This window comes from Dermacentor andersoni, chromosome 9 (assembly GCF_023375885.2).
Source record: "Dermacentor andersoni chromosome 9, qqDerAnde1_hic_scaffold, whole genome shotgun sequence".
NCBI classification, from domain to species: Eukaryota; Metazoa; Arthropoda; class Arachnida; order Ixodida; family Ixodidae; genus Dermacentor; species Dermacentor andersoni.
The window spans coordinates 127083879-127102427 of record NC_092822.1 but is presented as its reverse complement, the minus strand read 5'-3'; positions in this window follow the sequence as shown (position 1 = coordinate 127102427).

The window sequence follows — 18549 nt, the reverse complement described above, 5'->3', positions numbered from 1 at the left end:
TTTACTGCGACGGTGCGACAGCTGGTGTCCGACAGGTAAAGCGCATATTCCTACACATATAAAGACACTCTACGAAACTCCACAGCAATCACAGCGGAGTGGAAACACTAGTGGAAGGAGCGGGAGCGCGTTGCCTAAATTTAATATGACGGTGCGACAGCTGGTGTCCGACAGGTAAAGCGCATATTCCTACACATACAAAGAGACTCAACGAAAATTCACAACGATCACAGCGGAGAGGAAACTCTAACGGAAGGAGCGGAGCGTGTTGCTTAAATTTAATATGACGGTGCGACAGCTGGTGTCCGACAGGTAAAGCGCATATTCCTACACATATAAAGACACTCTACGAAAATCCACAGCGATCACAGCGGAGTGGAAACACTAGTGGAAGGAGCGGGAGCGTGTTGCCTAAATTTAATATGACGGTGCGACAGCTGGTGTCCGACAGGGAAAGCGCATATTCCTACACATACAAAGAGACTCAACGAAAATGCACAGCGATCACAGCGGAGTGGAAACACTAACGGAAGGAGCGGGAGCGTGTTGCCTCAATTTAATATGACGGTGCGACAGCTGGTGTCCGACAAGTAAAGCGCATATTCCTACACATACAAAGAGACTCAACGAAAATGCACAGCGATCATAGCGGAGTGGAAACACTAGTGGAAGGAGCGGGAGCGTGTTACTTAAATTTAATATGACGGTGCGACAGCTGGTGTCCGACAGGTAAAGCGCATATTCCTACACATACAAAGAGACTCAACGAAAATGCACAGCGATCACAGCGGAGTGGAAACACTAACGGAAGGAGCGGGAGCGTGTTGCCTAAATTTAATATGACGGTGCGACAGCTGGTGTCCGACAGGTAAAGCGCATATTCCTACACATATAAAGACACTCTACGAAAATCCACAGCGATCACAGCGGAGTGGAAACACTAACGGAAGGAGCGGGAGCGTGTTGCCTAAATTTAATATGACGGTGCGACAGCTGGTGTCCGACAGGGAAAGCGCATATTCCTACACATATAAAGACACTCTACGAGAATCCACAGCGATCACAGCGGAGTGGAAACACTAGTGGAAGGAGCGGGAGCGTGTTGCCTAAATTTAATATGACGGTGCGACAGCTGGTGTCCGACAGGGAAATCGCATATTCCTACACATATGAAGACACTCTACGAAAATCCACAGCGATCACAGCGGAGTGGAAACACTAACGGAAGGAGCGGGAGCGTGTTGCCTAAATTTAATATGACGGTGCGACAGCTGGTGTCCGACAGGTAAAGCGCATATTGCTACACATACAAAGAGACTCAACGAAAATGCACAGCGATCACAGCGGAGTGGGAACACTAGTGGAAGGAGCGGGAGCGTGTTGCCTAAATTTAATATGACGGTGCGACAGCTGGTGTCCGACAGGGAAAGCGCATATTCCTACACATACAAAGAGACTCAACGAAAATGCACAGCGATCACAGCGGAGTGGAAACACTAAGGGAAGGAGCGGGAGATTGTTGCTTAAATTTAATATGACGGTGCGACAGCTGGTGTCCGACAGGTAAAGCGCATATTCCTACACATATAAAGAGACTCTACGAAATCCAGAGCGATCACAGCGGAGTGGAAACACTAATAGAAGGAGCGGGAGCGTGTTGCTTAAATTTAATATGACGGTGCGACAGCTGGTGTCCGACAGGTAAAGCGCATATTCCTACACATACAAAGAGACTCAACGAAAATCCACAGCAATCACAGCGGAGTGGAAACACTAACGGAAGGAGCGCGAGCGTGTTGCCTAAATTTAATATGACGGTGCGACAGCTGGTGTCCGACAGGTAAAGCGCATATTCCTACACATACAAAGAGACTCAACGAAAATCCACAGCGATCACAGCGGAGTGGAAACACTAACGGAAGGAGCGGGAGCGTGTTGCCTAAATTGACTATGACGGTGCGACAGCTGGTGTCCGACAGGTAAAGCGCATATTCCTACACATATAAAGACACTCTACGAAACTCCACAGCAATCACAGCGGAGTGGAAACACTAGTGGAAGGAGCGGGAGCGTGTTGCCTAAATTTAATATGACCGTGCGACAGCTGGTGTCCGACAGGTATAGCGCATATTCCTACACATACAAAGAGACTCAACGAAAATTCACAACGATCACAGCGGAGAGGAAACACTAACGGAAGGAGCGGAGCGTGTTGCTTAAATTTAATATGACGGTGCGACAGCTGGTGTCCGACAGGTAAAGCGCATATTCCTACACATATAAAGACACTCTATGAAAATCCACAGCGATCACAGCGGAGTGGAAACACTAGTGGAAGGAGCTGGAGCGTGTTGCCTAAATTTAATATGACGGTGCGACAGCTGGTGTCCGACAGGGAAAGCGCATATTCCTACACATACAAAGAGACTCAACGAAAATGCACAGCGATCACAGCGGAGTGGAAACACTAGTGGAAGGAGCGGGAGCGTGTTACTTAAATTTAATATGACGGTGCGACAGCTGGTGTCCGACAGGTAAAGCGCATATTCCTACACATACAAAGAGACTCAAGGAAAATGCACAGCGATCACAGCGGAGTGGAAACACTAACGGAAGGAGCGGGAGCGTGTTGCCTAAATTTAATATGACGGTGCGACAGCTGGTGTCCGACAGGTAAAGCGCATATTCCTACACATATAAAGACACTCTACGAAAATCCACAGCGATCACAGCGGAGTGGAAACACTAGTGGAAGGAGCAGGAGCGTGTTGCCTAAATTTAATATGACGGGGCGACAGCTGGTGTCCGACAGGTAAAGCGCATATTCCTACACATACAAAGAGACTCAACGAAAATGCACAGCGATCACAGTGGAGTGGAAACACTAACGGAAGGAGCGGGAGCGTGTTGCTTAAATTTAATATGACGGTGCGACAGCCGGTGTCCGACAGGTAAAGCGCATATTCCTACACATATAAAGACACTCTACGAAAATCCACGGCGATCACAGCGGAGTGGAAACACTAACGGAAGGAGCTTGAGCGTGTTGCCTAAATTTAATATGACGGTGCAACAGCTGGTGTCCGACAGCGAAAGCGCATATTCCTACACATATAAAGACACTCTACGAAAATCCACAGCGATCACAGCGGAGTGGAAACACTAGTGGAAGGAGCGGGAGCGTGTTGCCTAAATTTAATATGACGGTGCGACAGCTGCTGTCCGACAGGGAAATCGCATATTCCTACACATAAGAAGACACTCTACGAAAATCCACAGCGATCACAGCGGAGTGGAAACACTAACGGAAGGAGCGGGAGCGTGTTGCCTAAATTTAATATGACGGTGCGACAGCTGGTGTCCGACAGGTAAAGCGCATATTCCTACACATACAAAGAGACTCAACGAAAATGCACAGCGATCACAGCGGAGCGGAAACACTAAGGGAAGGAGCGGGAGATTGTTGCTTAAATTTAATATGACGGTGCGACAGCTGGTGTCCGACAGGTAAAGCGCATATTCCTACACATATAAAGAGACTCTACGAAATCCAGAGCGATCACAGCGGAGTGGAAACACTAATAGAAGGAGCGGGAGCGTGTTGCTTAAATTTAATATGACGGTGCGACAGCTGGTGTCCGACAGGTAAAGCGCATATACCTACACATACAAAGATACTCAACGAAAATGCACAGCGATCACAGCGGAGTGGAAACACTAGTGGAAGGAGCGGGAGCGTGTTGCTTAAATTTAATATGACGGTGCGACAGCTCGCGTCCGACAGGTAAAGCGCATATTCCTACACATACAAAGAGACTCAACGAAAATCCACAGCGATCACAGCGGAGTGGAAACACTAATAGATGGAGCGGGAGCGTGTTGCTTAAATTTAATATGACGGTGCGACAGCTCGCGTCCGACAGGTAAAGCGCATATTCCTACACATACAAAGAGACTCAACGAAAATCCACAGCAATCACAGCGGAGTGGAAACACTAACGGAAGGAGCGGGAGCGTGTTGCCTAAATTTAATATGACGGTGCGACAGCTGGTGTCCGACAGGTAAAGCGCATATTCGTACACATACAAAGAGACTCAACGAAAATCCACAGCGATCACAGCGGAGTGGAAACACTAACGGAAGGAGCGGGAGCGTGTTGCTTAAATTTAATATGACGGTGCGACAGCTGGTGTCCGACAGGGAAAGCGCATATTCCTACACATACAAAGAGACTCAACGAAAATGCACGGCGATCACAGCGGAGTGGAAACACTAACGGAAGGAGCAGGAGCGTGTTGCTTAAATTTTTATGACGGTGCGACAGCTGGTGTCCGACAGGGATAGCGCATATTCCTACACATGCAAAGAGACTAAACGAAAATGCACAGCTATCACAGCGGAGTGGAAACACTAACGGAAGGGGAGGGAGCGTGTTGACAAAATTTAATATGACGGTGCGACAGGTGGTGTCCGAGAGGGAAAGCGCATATTCCTACACATACAAAGAGACTCAACGAAAATGCACAGCGATCACAGCGGAGTGGAAACACTAACGGAAGGGGTGAGAGCGTGTTGCCTCAATTTAATATGACGGTGCGACAGCTGGTGTCCGACAGGTAAAGCGGATATTCCTACACATACAAAGAGACTCTACGAAAATCCACAGCGATCACAGCGGAGTGGAAACACTAGTGCAAGGAGCGGGAGCGTGTTGCCTAAATTTAATATGACGGTGCGACAGCTGGTGTCCGACAGGGAAAGCGCATATTCCTACACATACAAAGAGACTCAACGAAAATGCACAGCGGTCACAGCGGAGTGGAAACACTAACGGAAGGAGCGGGAGCGTGTTGCCTAAATTTAATATGACGGTGCGACAGCTGGTGTCCGACAGGTAAAGCGCATATTCCTACACATACCAAGAGACTCAACGAAAATGCACAGCGATCACAGCGGAGTGGAAACACTAGTGGAAGGAGCGGGAGCGTGTTGCTTAAATTTAATATGACGGTGCGACAGCTGGGGTCCGACAGGTAAAGCGCATATTCCTACACATATAAAGACACTCTACGAAACTCCACAGCCATCACAGCGGAGTGGAAAGACTAGTGGAAGGAGCGGGAGCGTGTTGCCTAAATTTAACATGACGGTGCGACAGCTGGTGTCCGACAGGTAAAGCGCATATTCCTACACATACAAAGAGACTCAAGGAAAATGCACAACGATCACAGCGGAGTGGAAACACTAACGGAAGGAGCGGAGCGTGTTGCTTAATATTAATATGACGGTGCGACAGCTGGTGTCCGACAGGTAAAGCGCATATTCCTACACATATAAAGACACTCTACGAAAATCCACAGCGATCACAGCGGAGTGGAAACACTAGTGGAAGGAGCGGGAGCGTGTTCCCTAAATTTAATATGGCTGTGCGACAGCTGGTGTCCGACAGGGAAAGCGAATATTCCTACACATACAAAGAGACTCAACGAAAATGCACAGCGATCACAGCGGAGTGGAAACACTAACGGAAGGAGCGGGAGCGTGTTGCCTCAATTTAATATGACGGTGCGACAGCTGGTGTCCGACAGGTAAAGCGCATCTTCCTACACATACAAAGAGACTCAACGAAAATGCAGAGCGATCACAGCGGAAGGGAAACACTAGCGGAAGGAGCGGGAGCGTGTTGCCTAAATTTAATATGACGGTGCGACAGCTGGTGTCCGACAGGTAAAGCGCATATTCCTACACATACAAAGAGACTCAACGAAAATGCACAACGATCACAGCGGAGCGGAAACACTAACGGAAGGAGCGGGAGCGTGTTGCCTAAATTTAATATGACGGTGCGACAGCTGGTGTCCGACAGGTAAAGCGCATATTCCTACACATACCAAGAGACTCAACGAAAATGCACAGCGATCACAGCGGAGTGGAAACACTAGTGGAAGGAGCGGGAGCGTGTTGCTTAAATTTAATATGACGGTGCGACAGCTGGGGTCCGACAGGTAAAGCGCATATTCCTACACATATAAAGACACTCTACGAAACTCCACAGCCATCACAGCGGAGTGGAAAGACTAGTGGAAGGAGCGGGAGCATGTTGCCTAAATTTAACATGACGGTGCGACAGCTGGTGTCCGACAGGTAAAGCGCATATTCCTACACATACAAAGAGACTCAAGGAAAATGCACAACGATCACAGCGGAGTGGAAACACTAACGGAAGGAGCGGAGCGTGTTGCTTAAAATTAATATGACGGTGCGACAGCTGGTGTCCGACAGGTAAAGCGCATATTCCTACACATATAAAGACACTCTACGAAAATCCACAGCGATCACAGCGGAGTGGAAACACTAGTGGAAGGAGCGGGAGCGTGTTGCCTAAATTTAATATGACGGTGCGACAGCTGGTGTCCGACAGGTAAAGCGCATATTCCTACACATATAAAGACACTCTACGAAACTCCACAGCCATCACAGCGGAGTGGAAACACTAGTGGAAGGAGCGGGAGCGTGTTGCCTAAATTTAATATGACGGTGCGACAGCTGGTGTCCGACAGGTAAAGCGCATATTCCTACACATACAAAGAGACTCAACGAAAATGCACAACGATCACAGCGGAGTGGAAACACTAACGGAAGGAGCGGAGCGTGTTGCTTAAAATTATTATGACGGTGCGACAGCTGGTGTCCGACAGGTAAAGCGCATATTCCTACACATATAAAGACACTCTACGAAAATCCACAGCGATCACAGCGGAGTGGAAACACTAGTGGAAGGAGCGGGAGCGTGTTGCCTAATTTTAATATGGCGGTGCGACAGCTGGTGTCCGACAGGGAAAGCGAATATTCCTACACATACAAAGAGACTCAACGAAAATGCACAGCGATCACAGCGGAGCGGAAACACTAACGGAAGGAGCGGGAGCGTGTCGCCTCAATTTAATATGACGGTGCGACAGCTGGTGTCCGACAGGTAAAGCGCATATTCCTACACATACAAAGAGACTCAACGAAAATGCACAGCGATCACAGCGGAGTGGAAACACTAACGGAAGGAGCGGGAGCGTGTTGCCTAAATTTAATATGACGGTGCGACAGTTGGTGTCCGACAGGTAAAGCGCATATTCCTACACATACAAAGAGACTCAACGAAAATGCACAGCGATCACAGCGGAGTGGAAACACTAGTGGAAGGAGCGGGAGCGTGTTGCTTAAATTTAATATGACGGTGCGACAGCTGGTGTCCGACAGGTAAAGCGTATATTCCTACACATATAAAGACACTCTACGAAAATCCACAGCGATCACAGCGGAGTGGAAACACTAGTGGAAGGAGCGGGAGCGTGTTGCCTAAATTTAATATGACGGCGCGACAGCTGGTGTCCGACAGGTAAAGCGCATATTCCTACACATACAAAGAGACTCAACGAAAATGCACAGCGATCACAGCGGAGTGGAAACACTAACGGAAGGAGCGGGAGCGTGTTGCTTAAATTTAATATGACGGTGCGACAGCTGGTGTCCGACAGGTAAAGCGCATATTCCTACACATATAAAGACACTCTACGAAAATCCACAGCGATCACAGCGGAGTGGAAACACTAACGGAAGGAGCGGGAGCGTGTTGCCTAAATTTAATATGACGGTGCGACAGTTGGTGTCCGACAGGTAAAGCGCATATTCCTACACATACAAAGAGACTCAACGAAAATGCACAGCGATCACAGCGGAGTGGAAACACTAACGGAAGGAGCGGGAGCGTGTTGCCTCAATTTAATATGACGGTGCGACAGCTGGTGTCCGACAGGTAAAGCGCATATTCCTACACATACAAAGAGACTGAACGAAAATGCAGAGCGATCACAGCGGAAGGGAAACACTAGTGGAAGGAGCGGGAGCGTGTTGCCTAAATTTAATATGACGGTGCGACAGCTGGTGTCCGACAGGTAAAGCGCATATTCCTACACATACAAAGAGACTCAACGAAAATGCACAACGATCACAGCGGAGTGTAAACACTAACAGAAGGAGCGGAGCGTGTTGCTTAAATTTAATATGACGGTGCGACAGCTGGTGTCCGACAGGTAAAGCGCATATTCCTACACATATAAGGACACTCTACGAAAATCCACAGCGATCACAGCGGTGTGGAAACACTAGTGGAAGGAGCGGGAGCGTGTTGCCTAAATTTAATATGACGGTGCGACAGCTGGTGTCCGACAGGGAAAGCGCATATTCCTACACATACAAAGAGACTCAACGAAAATGCACAGCGATCACAGCGGAGTGGAAACACTAACGGAAGGAGCGGGAGCGTGTTGCTTAAATTTAATATGACGGTGCGACAGCTGGTGTCCGACAGGTAAAGCGCATATTCCTACACATATAAAGCCACTCTACGAAAATCCACAGCGATCACAGCGGAGTGGAAACACTAGTGGAAGGAGCGGGAGCGTGTTGCCTAAATTTAATATGACGGTGCGACAGCTGGTGTCCGACAGGGAAAGCGCATATTCCTACGCATACAAAGAGACTCAACGAAAATGCACAGCGATCACAGCGGAGTGGAAACACTAGTGGAAGGAGCGGGAGCGTGTTACTTAAATTTAATATGACGGTGTGACAGCTGGTGTCCGACAGGTAAAGCGTATATTCCTACACATACAAAGAGACTCAACGAAAATGCACAACGATCACAGCGGAGTGGAAACACTAGTGGAAGGAGCGGGAGCGTGTTGCCTAAATTTAATATGACGGCGCGACAGCTGGTGTCCGACAGGGAAAGCGCATATTCCTACACATATAAACACTCTACAAAAATCCACAGCGATCACAGCGGAGTGGAAACACTAGTGGAAGGAGCGGGAGCGTGTTGCCTAAATTTAATATGACGGTGCGACAGCTGCTGTCCGACAGGGAAAGCGCATATTCCTACACATATGAAGACACTCTACGAAAATCCACAGCGATCACAGCGGAGTGGGAACACTAGTGGAAAGAGCGGGAGCGTGTTGCTTAAATTTAATATGACGGTGCGACAGCTGGTGTCCGACAGGGAAAGCGCATATTCCTACACATACAAAGACTCAACGAAAATGCACAGCGATCACAGTGGAGTGGAAACACTAGTGGAAGGAGCGGGAGCGTGTTGCCTAAATTTAATATGACGGTGCGACAGCTGGTGTCCGACAGGGAAAGCGCATATTACTACACACACAAAGAGACTCAACGAAAATGTACAGCGATCACAGCGGAGTGGAAACACTAACGGAAGGAGCGGGAGCGTGTTGCTTAAATTTAATATGACGGTGCGACAGCTGGTGTCCGACAGGTAAAGCGCATATTCCTACACATATAAAGCGACTCTACGAAATCCAGAGCGATCATAGCGGAGTGGAAACACTAATAGAAGGAGCGGGAGCGTGTTGCTTAAATTTAATATGACGGTGCGACAGCTGGTGTCCGACAGGTAAAGCGCATATTCCTACACATACAAAGAGACTCAACGAAAATGCACAGCGATCACAGCGGAGTGGAAACACTAGTGGAAGTAGCGGGAGCGTGTTGCTTAAATTTAATATGACGGTGCGACAGCTCGTGTCCGACAGGTAAAGCGCATATTCCTACACATACAAAGAGACTCAACGAAAATCCACAGCAATCACAGCGGAGTGGAAACACTAACGGAAGGAGCGGGAGCGTGTTGCCTAAATTTAATATGACGGTGCGACAGCTGGTGTCCGACAGGTAAAGCGCATATTCCTACACATACAAAGAGACTCAACGAAAACCCACAGCGATCACAGCGGTCTGGAAACACTAACGGAAGGAGCGGGAGCGTGTTGCTTAAATTTAATATGACGGTGCGACAGCTGGTGTCCGACAGGGAAAGCGCATATTCCTACACATACAAAGAGACTCAACGAAAATGCACGGCGATCACAGCGGAGTGGAGACACTAACGAAAGGAGCAGGAGCGTGTTGCTTAAATTTTTATGACGGTGCGACAGCTGGTGTCCGACAGGGATAGCGCATATTCCTACACATGCAAAGAGACTAAACGAAAATGCACGGCGATCACAGCGGAGTGGAAACACTAACGGAAGGGGAGGGAGCGTGTTGCCTAAATTTAATATGACGGTGCGACAGGTGGTGTCCGACAGGGAAAGCGCATATTCCTACACATACAAAGAGACTCAACGAAAATGCACAGCGATCACAGCGGAGTGGAAACACTAACGGAAGGGGCGAGAGCGTGTTGCCTCAATTTAATATGACGGTGCGACAGCTGGCGTGCAACAGGTAAAGCGCATTTTCCTACACATACAAAGAGACTCTACGAAAATCCACAGCGATCACAGCGGAGTGGAAACACTAGTGCAAGGAGCGGGAGCGTGTTGCCTAAATTTAATATGACGGTGCGACAGCTGGTGTCCGACAGGGAAAGCGCATATTCCTACACATACAAAGAGACTCAACGAAAATGCACAGCGGTCACAGTGGAGTGGAAACACTAACGGAAGGAGCGGGAGCGTGTTGCCTAAATTTAATATGACGGTGCGACAGCTGGTGTCCGACAGGTAAAGCGCATATTCCTACACATATAAAGACACTCTACGAAACTCCACAGCCATCACAGCGGAGTGGAAACACTAGTGGAAGGAGCGGGAGCGTGTTGCCTAAATTTAATATGACGGTGCGACAGCTGGTGTCCGACAGGTAAAGCGCATATTCCTACACATACAAAGAGACTCAACGAAAATGCACAACGATCACAGCGGAGTGGAAACACTAACGGAAGGAGCGGAGCGTGTTGCTTAAAATTATTATTATAACGGTGCGACAGCTGGTGTCCGACAGGTAAAGCGCATATTCCTACACATATAAAGACACTCTACGAAAATCCACAGCGATCACAGCGGAGTGGAAACACTAGTGGAAGGAGCGGGAGCGTGTTGCCTAATTTTAATATGGCGGTGCGACAGCTGGTGTCCGACAGGGAAAGCGAATATTCCTACACATACAAAGAGACTCAACGAAAATGCACAGCGATCACAGCGGAGCGGAAACACTAACGGAAGGAGCGGGAGCGTGTCGCCTCAATTTAATATGACGGTGCGACAGCTGGTGTCCGACAGGTAAAGCGCATATTCCTACACATACAAAGAGACTCAACGAAAATGCAGAGCGATCACAGCGGAAGGGAAACACTAGTGGAAGGAGCGGGAGCGTGTTGCCTAAATTTAATATGACGGTGCGACAGCTGGTGTCCGACAGGTAAAGCGCATATTCCTACACATACAAAGAGACTCAACGAAAATGCACAGCGATCACAGCGGAGTGGAAACACTAACGGAAGGAGCGGGAGCGTGTTGCCTCAATTTAATATGACGGTGCGACAGCTGGTGTCCGACAGGTAAAGCGCATATTCCTACACATACAAAGAGACTCAACGAAAATGCAGAGCGATCACAGCGGAAGGGAAACACTAGTGGAAGGAGCGGGAGCGTGTTGCCTAAATTTAATATGACGGTGCGACAGCTGGTGTCCGACAGGTAAAGCGCATATTCCTACACATACAAAGAGACTCAACGAAAATGCACAACGATCACAGCGGAGTGGAAACACTAACGGAAGGAGCGGAGCGTGTTGCTTAAATTTAAGATGACGGTGCGACAGCTGGTGTCCGACAGGTAAAGAGCATATTCCTACACATATAAGGACACTCTACGAAAATCCACAGCGATCACAGCGGAGTGGAAACACTAGTGGAAGGAGCGGGAGCGTGTTGCCTAAATTTAATATGACGGTGCGACAGCTGGTGTCCGACAGGGAAAGCGCATATTCCTACACATACAAAGAGACTCAACGAAAATGCACAGCGATCACAGCGGAGTGGAAACACTAACGGAAGGAGCGGGAGCGTGTTGCCTCAATTTAATATGACGGTGCGACAGCTGGTGTCCGACAGGTAAAGCGCATATTCCTACACATATAAAGACACTCTACCAAACTCCACAGCCATCACAGCGGAGTGGAAACACTAGTGGAAGGAGCGGGAGCGTGTTGCCTAAATTTAATATGACGGTGCGACAGCTGGTGTCCGACAGGTAAAGCGCATATTCCTACACATACAAAGAGACTCAACGAAAATGCACAACGATCACAGCGGAGTGGAAACACTAACGGAAGGAGCGGAGCGTGTTGCTTAAAATTAATATGACGGTGCGACAGCTGGTGTCCGAAAGGTAAAGCGCATATTCCTACACATATAAAGACGCTCTACGAAAATCCACAGCGATCACAGCGGAGTGGAAACACTAGTGGAAGGAGCGGGAGCGTGTTGCCTAATTTTAATATGGCGGTGCGACAGCTGGTGTCCGACAGGGAAAGCGAATATTCCTACACATACAAAGAGACTCAACGAAAATGCACAGCGATCACAGCGGAGTGGAAACACTAACGGAAGGAGCGGGAGCGTGTCGCCTCAATTTAATATGACGGTGCGACAGCTGGTGTCCGACAGGTAAAGCGCATATTCCTACACATACAAAGAGACTCAACAAAAATGCAGAGCGATCACAGCGGAAGGGAAACACTAGTGGAAGGAGCGGGAGCGTGTTGCCTAAATTTAATATGACGGTGCGACAGCTGGTGTCCGACAGGTAAAGCGCATATTCCTACACATACAAAGAGACTCAACGAAAATGCACAGCTATCACAGCGGAGTGGAAACACTAACGGAAGGAGCGGGAGCGTGTTGCCTCAATTTAATATGACGGTGCGACAGCTGGTGTCCGACAGGTAAAGCGCATATTCCTACACATACAAAGAGACTCAACGAAAATGCAGAGCGATCACAGCGGAAGGGAAACACTAGTGGAAGGAGCGGGAGCGTGTTGCCTAAATTTAATATGACGGTGCGACAGCTGGTGTCCGACAGGTAAAGCGCATATTCCTACACATACAAAGAGACTCAACGAAAATGCACAACGATCACAGCGGAGTGGAAACACTAACGGAAGGAGCGGAGCGTGTTGCTTAAATTTAAGATGACGGTGCGACAGCTGGTGTCCGACAGGTAAAGCGCATATTCCTACATATATAAGGACACTCTACGAAAATCCACAGCGATCACAGCGGAGTGGAAACACTAGTGGAAGGAGCGGGAGCGTGTTGCCTAAATTTAATATGACGGTGCGACAGCTGGTGTCCGACAGGGAAAGCGCATATTCCTACACATACAAAGAGACTCAACGAAAATGCACAGCGATCACAGCGGAGTGGAAACACTAACGGAAGGAGCGGGAGCGTGTTGCCTCAATTTAATATGACGGTGCGACAGCTGGTGTCCGACAGGTAAAGCGCATATTCCTACACATACAAAGAGACTCAACGAAAATGCACAGGATCACAGCGGAGTGGAAACACTAGTGGAAGGAGCGGGAGCGTGTTACTTAAATTTAATATGATGGTGTGACAGCTGGTGTCCGACAGGTAAAGCGCATATTCCTACACATACAAAGAGACTCAACGAAAATGCACAGCGATCACAGCGGAGTGGAAACACTAACGGAAGGAGCGGGAGCGTGTTGCCTAAATTTAATATGACGGTGCGACAGCTGGTGTCCGACAGGTAAAGCGCATATTCCTACACATACAAAGAGACTCAACGAAAATCCACAGCGATCACAGCGGAGTGGAAACACTAGTGGAAGGAGCGGGAGCGTGTTGCCTAAATTTAATATGACGGTGCGACAGCTGGTGTCCGACAGGGAAAGCGCATATTCCTACACATACAAAGAGACTCAACGAAAATGCACGGCGATCACAGCGGAGTGGAGACACTAACGGAAGGAGCAGGAGCGTGTTGCTTAAATTTTTATGACGGTGCGACAGCTGGTGTCCGACAGGGATAGCGCATATTCCTACACATGCAAAGAGACTAAACGAAAATGCACAGCGATCAGAGCGGAGTGGAAACACTAACGGAAGGGGAGGGAGCGTGTTGCCTAAATTTAATATGACGGTGCGACAGGTGGTGTCCGACAGGGAAAGCGCATATTCCTACACATACAAAGAGACTCAACGAAAATGCACAGCGATCACAGCGGAGTGGAAACACTAACGGAAGGGGCGAGAGCGTGTTGCCTCAATTTAATATGACGGTGCGACAGCTGGCGTGCAACAGGTAAAGCGCATATTCCTACACATACAAAGAGACTCTACGAAAATCCACAGCGATCAGAGCGGAGTGGAAACATTAGTGCAAGGAGCGGGAGCGTGTTGCCTAAATTTAATATGACGGTGCGACAGCTGGTGTCCGACAGGGAAAGCGCATATTCCTACACATACAAAGAGACTCAACGAAAATGCACAGCGGTCACAGTGGAGTGGAAACACTAACGGAAGGAGCGGGAGCGTGTTGCCTAAATTTAATATGACGGTGCGACAGCTGGTGTCCGACAGGTAAAGCGCATATTCCTACACATACAAAGAGACTCAACGAAAATGCACAGCGATCACAGCGGAGTGGAAACACTAGTGGAAGGAGCGGGAGCGTGTTGCCTAAATTTAATATGACGGTGCGACAGCTGGTGTCCGACAGGTAAAGCGCATATTCCTACACATACAAAGAGACTCAACGAAAGTCCACAGCGATCACAGCGGAGTGGAAACACTAACGGAAGGAGCGGGAGCGTGTTGCTTAAATTTAATATGACGGTGCGACAGCTGGTGTCCGACAGGGAAAGCGCATATTCCTACACATACAAAGCGACTCAACGAAAATGCACGGCGATCACAGCGGAGTGGAAACACTAACGGAAGGAGCAGGAGCGTGTTGCTTAAATTTTTATGACGGTGCGACAGCTGGTGTCCGACAGGGATAGCGCATATTCCTACACATGCAAAGAGACTAAACGAAAATGCACAGCGATCACAGCGGAGTGGAAACACTAACGGAAGGGGAGGGAGCGTGTTGCCTAAATTTAATATAACGGTGCGACAGGTGGTGTCCGACAGGGAAAGCGCATATTCCTACACATACAAAGAGACTCAACGAAAATGCACAGCGATCACAGCGGAGTGGAAACACTAACGGAAGGGGCGAGAGCGTGTTGCCTCAATTTAATATGACGGTGCGACAGCTGGTGTCCGACAGGTAAAGCGCATATTCCTACACATACAAAGAGACTCAACGAAAATGCACAGCGATCACAGCGGAGTGGAAACACTAACGGAAGGAGCGGGAGCGTGTTGCCTCAATTTAATATGACGGTGCGACAGCTGGTGTCCGACAGGTAAAGCGCATATTCCTACACATACAAAGAGACTCAACGAAAATGCACGGCGATCACAGCGGAGTGGAGACACTAACGGAAGGAGCAGGAGCGTGTTGCTTAAATTTTTATGACGGTGCGACAGCTGGTGTCCGACAGGGATAGCGCATGTTCCTACACATATAAAGACACTCTACGAAAATCCACAGCGATCACAGCGGAGTGGAAACACTAGTGGAAGGAGCGGGAGCGTGTTGCCTAATTTTAATATGGCGGTGCGACAGCTGGTGTCCGACAGGGAAAGCGAATATTCCTACACATACAAAGAGACTCAACGAAAATGCACAGCGATCACAGCGGAGTGGAAACACTAACGGAAGGAGCGGGAGCGTGTTGCCTCAATTTAATATGACGGTGCGACAGCTGGTGTCCGACAGGTAAAGCGCATATTCCTACACATACAAAGAGACTCAACGAAAATGCAGAGCGATCACAGCGGAAGGGAAACACTAGTGGAAGGAGCGGGAGCGTGTTGCCTAAATTTAATATGACGGTGCGACAGGTGGTGTCCGACAGGTAAAGCGCATATTCCTACACATACAAAGAGACTCAACGAAAATGCACAGCGATCACAGCGGAGTGGAAACACTAACGGAAGGAGCGGGAGCGTGTTGCCTCAATTTAATATGACGGTGCGACAGCTGGTGTCCGACAGGTAAAGCGCATATTCCTACACATACAAAGAGACTCAACGAAAATGCAGAGCGATCACAGCGGAAGGGAAACACTAGTGGAAGGAGCGGGAGCGTGTTGCCTAAATTTAATATGACGGTGCGACAGCTGGTGTCCGACAGGTAAAGCGCATATTCCTACACATACAAAGAGACTCAACGAAAATGCACAACGATCACAGCGGAGTGGAAACACTAACGGAAGGAGCGGAGCGTGTTGCTTAAATTTAATATGACGGTGCGACAGCTGGTGTCCGACAGGTAAAGCGCATATTCCTACACATATAAGGACACTCTACGAAAATCCACAGCGATCACAGCGGAGTGGAAACACTAGTGGAAGGAGCGGGAGCGTGTTGCCTAAATTTAATATGACGGTGCGACAGCTGGTGTCCGACAGGGAAAGCGCATATTCCTACACATACAAAGAGACTCAACGAAAATGCACAGCGATCACAGCGGAGTGGAAACACTAACGGAAGGAGCGGGAGCGTGTTGCCTCAATTTAATATGACGGTGCGACAGCTGGTGTCCGACAGGTAAAGCGCATATTCCTACACATACAAAGAGACTCAACGAAAATGCACAGCGATCACAGCGGAGTGGAAACACTAGTGGAAGGAGCGGGAGCGTGTTACTTAAATTTAATATGATGGTGTGACAGCTGGTGTCCGACAGGTAAAGCGCATATTCCTACACATACAAAGAGACTCAACGAAAATGCACAGCGATCACAGCGGAGTGGAAACACTAACGGAAGGAGCGGGAGCGTGTTGCCTAAATTTAATATGACGGTGCGACAGCTGGTGTCCGACAGGTAAAGCGCATATTCCTACACATACAAAGAGACTCAACGAAAATCCACAGCGATCACAGCGGAGTGGAAACACTAGTGGAAGGAGCGGGAGCGTGTTGCCTAAATTTAATATGACGGTGCGACAGCTGGTGTCCGACAGGGAAAGCGCATATTCCTACACATACAAAGAGACTCAACGAAAATGCACGGCGATCACAGCGGAGTGGAGACACTAACGGAAGGAGCAGGAGCGTGTTGCTTAAATTTTTCTGACGGTGCGACAGCTGGTGTCCGACAGGGATAGCGCATATTCCTACACATGCAAAGAGACTAAACGAAAATGCACAGCGATCACAGCGGAGTGGAAACACTAACGGAAGGGGAGGGAGCGTGTTGCCTAAATTTAATATGACGGTGCGACAGGTGGTGTCCGACAGAGAAAGCGCATATTCCTACACATACAAAGAGACTCAACGAAAATGCACAGCGATCACAGCGGAGTGGAAACACTAGTGCAAGGAGCGGGAGCGTGTTGCCTAAATTTAATATGACGGTGCGACAGCTGGTGTCCGACAGGGAAAGCGCATATTCCTACACATACAAAGAGACTCAACGAAAATGCACAGCGGTCACAGTGGAGTGGAAACACTAACGGAAGGAGCGGGAGCGTGTTGCCTAAATTTAATATGACGGTGCGACAGCTGGTGTCCGACAGGTAAAGCGCATATTCCTACACATACAAAGAGACTCAACGAAAATGCACAGCGATCACAGCGGAGTGGAAACACTAGTGGAAGGAGCGGGAGCGTGTTGCCTAAATTTAAAATGACGGTGCGACAGCTGGTGTCCGACAGGTAAAGCGCATATTCCTACACATACAAAGAGACTCAACGAAAATCCACAGCGATCACAGCGGAGTGGAAACACTAACGGAAGGAGCGGGAGCGTGTTGCTTAAATTTAATATGACGGTGCGACAGCTGGTGTCCGACAGGGAAAGCGCATATTCCTACACATACAAAGAGACTCAACGAAAATGCACGGCGATCACAGCGGAGTGGAAACACTAACGGAAGGAGCAGGAGCGTGTTGCTTACATTTTTATGACGGTGCGACAGCTGGTGTCCGACAGGGATAGCGCATATTCCTACACATGCAAAGAGACTAAACGAAAATGCACAGCGATCACAGCGGAGTGGAAACACTAACGGAAGGGGAGGGAGCGTGGTGCCTAAATTTAATATAACGGTGCGACAGGTGGTGTCCGACAGGGAAAGCGCATATTCCTACACATACAAAGAGACTCAACGAAAATGCACAGCGATCACAGCGGAGTGGAAACACTAACGGAAGGGGCGAGAGCGTGTTGCCTCAATTTAATATGACGGTGCGACAGCTGGTGTCCGACAGGTAAAGCGCATATTCCTACACATACAAAGAGACTCTACGAAAATCCACAGCGATCACAGCGGAGTGGAAACACTAGTGCAAGGAGCAGGAGCGTGTTGCCTAAATTTAATATGACGGTGCGACAGCTGGTGTCCGACAGGGAAAGCGCATATTCCTACACATACAAAGAGACTCAACGAAAATGCACAGCGGTCACAGCGGAGTGGAAACACTAACGGAAGGAGCGGGAGCGTGTTGTCTAAATTTAATATGACGGTGCGACAGCTGGTGTCCGACAGGTAAAGCGCATATTCCTACACATACCAAGAGACTCAACGAAAATGCACAG